The 7,100-nt window shown below is 44.5% G+C and overlaps 1 long non-coding RNA gene across 1 annotated transcript; it reads right to left on the reverse strand.

The window, feature by feature from the left end:
* Positions 1-1,686: 1,686 nt before the first annotated feature.
* LOC131488541 (uncharacterized) lies at positions 1,687-4,008 on the reverse strand. Its single transcript, XR_009250242.1, has 2 exons — positions 3,855-4,008; positions 1,687-2,087 (listed from the first exon to the last, which is right to left on the reverse strand). It is a non-coding gene; the product is annotated as an uncharacterized LOC131488541 (long non-coding RNA).
* Between the last annotated feature and the right edge of the window lie 3,092 nt (positions 4,009-7,100).

Genomic DNA, 7,100 nt, shown 5'->3' on the forward strand with positions numbered 1-7,100 from the left:
GTCTAAATGTATCCCACTAAACCCTACTCGAATCCCCCGAGCCAGAATTCCAAAACATCCAGGACCACTCCTGCACCAAAAACCAGGAGGAGAAAAGTAATGCTGTTGAAGTCAAAGCAGAAGGAGACCAGTAAAATACCTTACAATTAAAATGTCTCACTTTTCGGGCTCCTGGGTGGCCCAGTGGGTTGAACATCGGACTTTGGCTCAGGTCATGATCTCCTGGTTCATAGGCTGACAGCTCAGAGCCTGGAGCCTGCTTAGGATTCTGTGTTTCCTGCTCTCTGTCTGCCCTTCCCCCACTCTCACTTTCTCTCTCAAAACTAAACGTTAAAAAAAAAAATTTAGGGGCGCCTGGGTGGCGCAGTCGGTTAAGCGTCCGACTTCGGCCAGGTCACGATCTCGCGGTCCGTGAGTTCGAGCCCCGCGTCAGGCTCTGGGCTGATGGCTCGGAGCCTGGAGCCTGTTTCCGATTCTGTGTCTCCCTCTCTCTCTGCCCCTCCCCGTTCATGCTCTGTCTCTCTCTGTCCCAAAAAAATAAATAAAAAATGTTGAAAAAAAAAATTAAAAAAAAAAATTTACTGTCTTACTTTTTTGCACACTGTACAAAAATATATAACATCATGAACACGTTTACAGAGTTTGTCCTGGAACCTATATGTACGAGTGAAGGGCCCTGACACTGAGCTTCATGAGATACATTGAATCCACTTCCATCTGACCTTCAGCAGCGAATAGGATCCATAGCACTCACTTGGCACCCTTGCTCCCAGTCCTCTGACCACTATAAAAACATGTGACATCTTCGCATGAGATTGTAGGCTCTTGTGAGGGAAACAATCACGATAGCTTCTACCTTATTTTTCTTTCTGTACTTGGTGTAGAGTCAATCATCCTAAAAATGCATGGAGATATGTACATGCAGTAAAACCTTGGATTGTGGGTAACTTGTTCTGCGAGCGTTCTGCAAGACGAGAAAGTGTTTCTAATAGATTTTAACTTGATAAACGAGCGATGTATACGATGTATACATACATACGTATACATACATACGTACACATCGATAAACGAGCGATGTATACGAGTAGTCCGTGATGCCAAATGTCACGTGATCACAGCTGAGTCGATGGTTCTTAACATTCAATTTGGATTACATGCTTTGGATTACAAGCATGTTTCCGGAATGAATTACGCTTGCAAACGAAGGTTTTACTGTATACGAGATATGTGTATAATAATGAACACAATAAACACGTACATATTCATGTATTAAGGTATATGGGCCAAATGCCCCCTTTTATATATGTCTTCATCTCAAAAATCAGTATGACGGTCAGCTTCTCATAAAAATATATACTTGGAGAGAAAACATCTGACTTGAAGTCCCCACTTTATCATGTAATGGCTGTGCATTTAAGCTCTCTGACTCAGTTTCCTGATCTGGAAATGGAGTTCATGGAGGTGCTAACAGTCTCCCCACATTCATCCTAGGATAACATGAAGAGTTTTGCAAATCGAGCGCTCCTACCCACGTAAACAATTATGCTACATTTATTTTTCAGGCCTGGTTTTCTCTGCTCAGAGGGAAAAAATGAGCTCTTTGACACTTCCTGGCACTATTAGTGAACCGAAAATATGTTCTTTTTGTGTCCCATCTTTTCAAGACAATGAGGGGAAAAGGGAACGGGGTTGTGTAGCTCTTTATTGGAATTATCAGGCATCATTATGGTAGAAACTAAAACCAAGAGTTAACTGAAGGGAGTAGTCCCCCGGCTGAGTGATCAGCAGAATCACCATGAACTTTATAGGACACGAATTCCAGACTTTACAGAACACACTAGCTATGTGCTTGCTGGATTAGAATAGTGATGGGTATAGATGTCGTTCTTAGGATCAGCCAGGCTTGAGAATGGCTGGTCTAGATGGAGGATAAATATGGACTGTCCTGGTAGGTGTTCAAGTCTCAGCCAGTAGATGCATGCAGTAATTATTCCTCCAGCGTGTTCTGCATGCCTTCTTCTTCTAGCAAGCCTTCTTCTCCCCAGCTGCATCACTGCTCAGTGCCTTCGTTCCTACCATGCTATCTTCTGACCAGCCAGAGGAGTAGGAAAAAAAAAAAAAAAAAAGCTTAAGCAGCAAAGTCTCCATTCTCCCACCCACTTAGCCCTCCTGTGTACTCTTCAGTACTTAGCAAGCTGGTGCCCCCCCCCCCCACAACATCTCAGCTGTCAAATCTGGCATTGAGTTTAGGTCTTTGAAAACATGCCATGTAACCACCAAAACTGGTCTTTTACAGGTCACTAATGACTTCCATGTTCCTGAACCCCATAGGCATTTTCGGTTCTCATGGTTTCTACTAATTCAGCTGCATTCAGCAAAGCCAGTAACCCATACATTTCTTCTTCTGAGGCTCCTGGGATACCATGTTCTTGTGGTTTATCTCTCATCTCTCCAGATACACTCCTTCTTCTTCCTTCTGGGGTCTTCCTCCAATTTGGCCTCTAAAGTTGGAATTTGGCAAGCCTCAGTCTTGAGCCCTCTTTTCCTCCTGGTCTACTCTTGTCCTCAGAATGATTTATTCCACCCTCTTGTTTTAAATTCCATCTCTATGATAAGGATTCGGAATTAATATCTCCCACTCTGCCCTTTCCCAGCTCAGTAAATGTCATCCACACACAGTTGCTCAAGAGAGAAAGCAGGACAGTCTTCTTTGATTTTCTCTCCCTCTCCATGTTCAATCTCCCATCACATCTTACTGATTTTGCCTCCTGGATATCTCTCTAAACCATGCAACTCCCTCCATTGCCACCACGTTCGCCCATGCCCAAGCTGCAAACCTTAGTCAACCTGGTTTCCAACCTCATTCTTTTCTTCCTCTCCTTACACTCCCAATCTTGTCTCCACTCTCCGTGGAGCAGACAGAAGAAATGTTTAAAATTTTAAATCATATTATCCCTTCTATTCAAAGGCTTAATTTTATGGGGTTTTTTGATACTTAAAAATATAAATCTTTTTCCAGCTTTATTGATGCTTAATTGCTCAATAAAATTGTAAGGTGTTTAAGGCATCTGTAGGAGTGATTTGATATTTTGTGAAAAGATTCTTCCTACATCCATCGCCTCACATACTCATATACAGGAGAACATTTAAGTTCTGTTCTCTTAGCAAATTCCAATTACGCAACACAGTGTTATCAACTAGTCACATGTTATACATTGGATCCTCAGACTTTATTCATCTTATAAGCCGACAGCATGTATCATTCTATCAATCTCTCCCTATTCCCTCTGGCAAGCACTTTTCTACTGTTTCTGAGTTTCCTTTTTTTTTTTATGTTAGATTCTGCATATATAATTATTTAATTTTTTTTTAAATTTTCTTTTTCTTTTTAAGAGGGAAAGCACAGGCAGGGGAGAGGCAGAGAGAAAGGGAGACAGAGAATCCACAGCAGGCTCTGCATTGTCAGCCCAAAGCCCAACGTGGGGCTCAAACCCACAAACGGTGAGATCATGACACGAGCAGAAGTCGGACACTCAACCAACTGAGCCACCCAGGCGCCCCTCAAGTATACAATTCTTAAAAGAGGGGTGCCTGGATGGCTTAGTCTGTTGAGAATCCAACTCTTGATTTGGGGGCTCAGGTTGTAATCCCAGGGTCCTGGCCTCCAGCCCCACATGGGTCTCTGTGCTGAGCATGAAACCTGCTGAAGATTCTCTCTCTCTCTCCCTCTCCCCCTCTCCCCTGCTCACACTCTCTAAAAATAAATAAATAAATAAATAAATAAATAAATAATAAAATTCTTAAACCTTAAAGCCAAATGTTGTCTGTTTCCTTCGTAACACTTCTCGACTTACCTATACTACGTCCCACATCTCGCTACGCCGTAGCCTTACCAGCCTTCCTACACTTCCCGGAATTCGCCAAGATATTTAATCTGCTGTTCCCTCTGCCTGGAACTCCTTTCCTCCCTCTGGAGTTAATCTTCAGGCAATTCTTCGGTCTCCGATTTAGCAGCTCTTACGCAGAGAAAACTCCGGTGACTCAGAACACCGTACTTCCCTCTTAACACGTATCACTTCCCCATTCACCTTCTCGTTCATGTGATTATTTATTTTGGATGTGTCTCCTCAACCTGACTATGGGCTCCAGAAAAGCATACAAGGTATCTGTGTGTTTACCACTGGATAATGGAAGAAATCCCCTAAGCATTCGATGAATATTTGTTATGTGAATGAACTAATGTGTGATTGAGTGCAGGAGAAAAGAACATTCCACGTGGGGTTTTTTGAACCCTTTCTCACAGTATTGTGTGCTTGGCTTGCATTTTGAGACTGTGCTGTGTTTTCTTTCCATCTGGGGTAGTTCTCCCAGGCCCAATTATACCTGAGCTCCCCCCCCACCCCAGCTTCTTTTGAAGCTCTGGCTGAGTCACTAGGTTTCCCTGAATGTTAACCAAGCCATCTGGAAAATAGGGCATGAAACCGTACATCCCTGACTAGTAGCAGATGCGGCCAGTGAGCTGAACTGCAATTCCTCTTCAGTAACTAATTGCACACACGGTACAATATGGAGAAAAGCATTATAAATCAATTAGGCCATTACAGCAACACTGTGCTCTGTAAATAGAGAAGTAGGCCTTTTGTTGGGAGGTGGGGGACAGGAACACCTGATTCTCCTTGCAGTGGCCTTGAGTAATTACTGACATCTTTACCCTTCGTTTGTGTCACCACCCGTCCAGGTTTCCAGGAAGATCGCTTTACCGATAGTCGTGTCAAGGGTTTTAATTTCCTGGTGCTGGAGGGGGCTGGTGGTTAAAAAGTCTTACTGACATAAAACAATCCTGTAAGTGTTTGATGTTCATGCCTTCGTCAATATTCAACGCCAGAGCTCATGGTTGGTCTGGCCCAGGGTGACAGGAGCAAGAGGAGGTGAAGTGACAGGTATCTGGGGAATTGACAATGTCGCCAAGTGCCCAAGGCTGGGGAGACGCTAATGTGGGCATAATAGGAATCAAGGGAGCTTGGGATGGGGGATTAAGAGGAAAAGAGAAGTGGGGAAGGTTGTACCAGACAACTGTAGTTGTCCCTTCCTCCTTCCTTCTCTCCTTATTTTGGTTTCCATGGAAATTACGCTTACAATGAAAATATCTGCATGTGTTTCTGGAGATGAAGGTCTCGAGTTTTTTCTAGCCCACAGAGGAAGGAGTGGACAAGGGAAAGACACCAGGACTTTTACTAGGGAGAAGGGAGAGTTTTTAAAAGTAGGTAAATATGGATTTCAGACGAAGCTTCTAGACGCCATTGTTAAATGATCAATGAGTTAGTAGGAATTTGCAAAGCTCATGTGAATAATTTAGATGAGAATATTGCCATCAGGACTGAGGTTGTTTGGAAGTTGTCTCAGAAATTTAGTGATCAGGGCACCTGGATGGCTCAGCTGATTAAGCATCCAACTCTTGATTTCAGCTCACAGTTCGTGGGATCGAGCCCTGTGTGGGGTTCTACTCTGACAGTGCAGAGTCTGCTTGGGATTCTCTCTCTCCCTCTCCTGCTGCCCTTCCCCTGATCTCTCTCTTGTCTCTCTCTGCCTCTCACCTGCTCGCACTCTCTCTTTCTCTTTCAAAATAAGTAAGTTAATAAACATTAAAAAAAGAAAGTAAGTGATAAACTTTCTCTAATTATCCTTGTATTAATTTTGTTTGGTCAAACACTTGTTCTCAATCCTAGCGATGCCTTAGAACAACACAGGAAGCTTTTAAAACTTAGCAATGTCCCCTGATCTCTGGAAATAGGGCCCAGGCATTGGCACTTTTTTAAAAGTTTCCCAGGTAATTCTATTATGCAGCAGAGTTAAGAGCTGAGATCTATAACAAAGCTTTGAAAGGCAGGAACTGTGTCTTCCATTTAAATATGTACACATATTATACTACTGAACCCCTGGGGGTTAATATACATTATCTCAGTTTATTTTTCACAATTTGTCTCCTCCACAAGGTCGAACAGCTGTTTGAGGTTGCTCAGAGAGTGAGAACTGGAAGTTGAACTGGGGCAGGCTAATTCTGGCCTAGAGGCTCACGTGCAAAGCATCGTCTCCTGTCTGCCTCGGCCCTAGCCCAGTGCTCACCCTGGGGAAGACATTCAGGAGGTGCCAGGGTGCTGATTAAATAATTGAGGGAATGAACGAGAATTTGATCACTTCCGTGCTCAAATTCCACACGGAATCCTGTCTCGCTCACTTGCTTAGGTAAATACAACCGCAGGCAGAGATGGAAACCCAGAAATCTTAAGTCACCGTCCACACTCACTACACATGCACCTTACTTCCTTCGAATATATTGTCCTTTATGTCGTGTTTATCTCGGGTGTCCGGACCACAGCTGCTGTCTCTACAGACCCAGGCCTGGGTCACAGGGCGGGAAGAAAACAATGACTGTTTTGCTTGTCTGGTGATAGATATCCTGTGCCACTTTGTGCGGCTTGTTGCAAATGCAGCCCCGTATCCTGTGAACTGTCCCTCCGGGCTGGAATCTCCAGCACCACGCAGGGGCTTCAGGGACGCCTGAAAACAATCTGTGCTCTGACCTTGGCGTCACCGTCACCGGGTCCATAAATCACCTAAGGTGGCTCACACTTCAAGCAGTGGCCCAGGGACATGATAGGATCAGGGAGCAGAGAATAGAGGAGGGTGGGGGGTGAGGGCCAGGGGCAGGGAGAGGAAGGCTATGCTGAGGAACAATGAGAAACAGAGGCAGCTTTTCATTCTCTAAAGAAACGAGCTGTTTCCTAGACGTCACAATCCTATCAGTGAGGTGGAGATAGGAGAAGGCTGCTTTGGGGTGGGGGGCAGGGAGGAGAGTCAAGTAAATCTTTTATCTTGAGTGATGTGCCTCGCAGGCATCATAACTGTAAACAACTTCTGCTGGGGTGGGAGATCCTCTCCAGGCAACAAATGAACCAGCCATCCCTTGTGACATGGGAGAGGCTCAAGTGATGATGCCTGGTACTTCAGTGATCCTTGACAAAGCACTCCGATCCTCGATCATCCATCATTCCCTCGGTCAACAGAGAGGTTGCCTTGCTGCATCTCTGGGCCAGGCCTTG

The sequence above is a fragment of the Neofelis nebulosa genome, chromosome 10, assembly GCF_028018385.1.
Source record: "Neofelis nebulosa isolate mNeoNeb1 chromosome 10, mNeoNeb1.pri, whole genome shotgun sequence".
Classification (NCBI taxonomy): domain Eukaryota; kingdom Metazoa; phylum Chordata; class Mammalia; order Carnivora; family Felidae; genus Neofelis; species Neofelis nebulosa.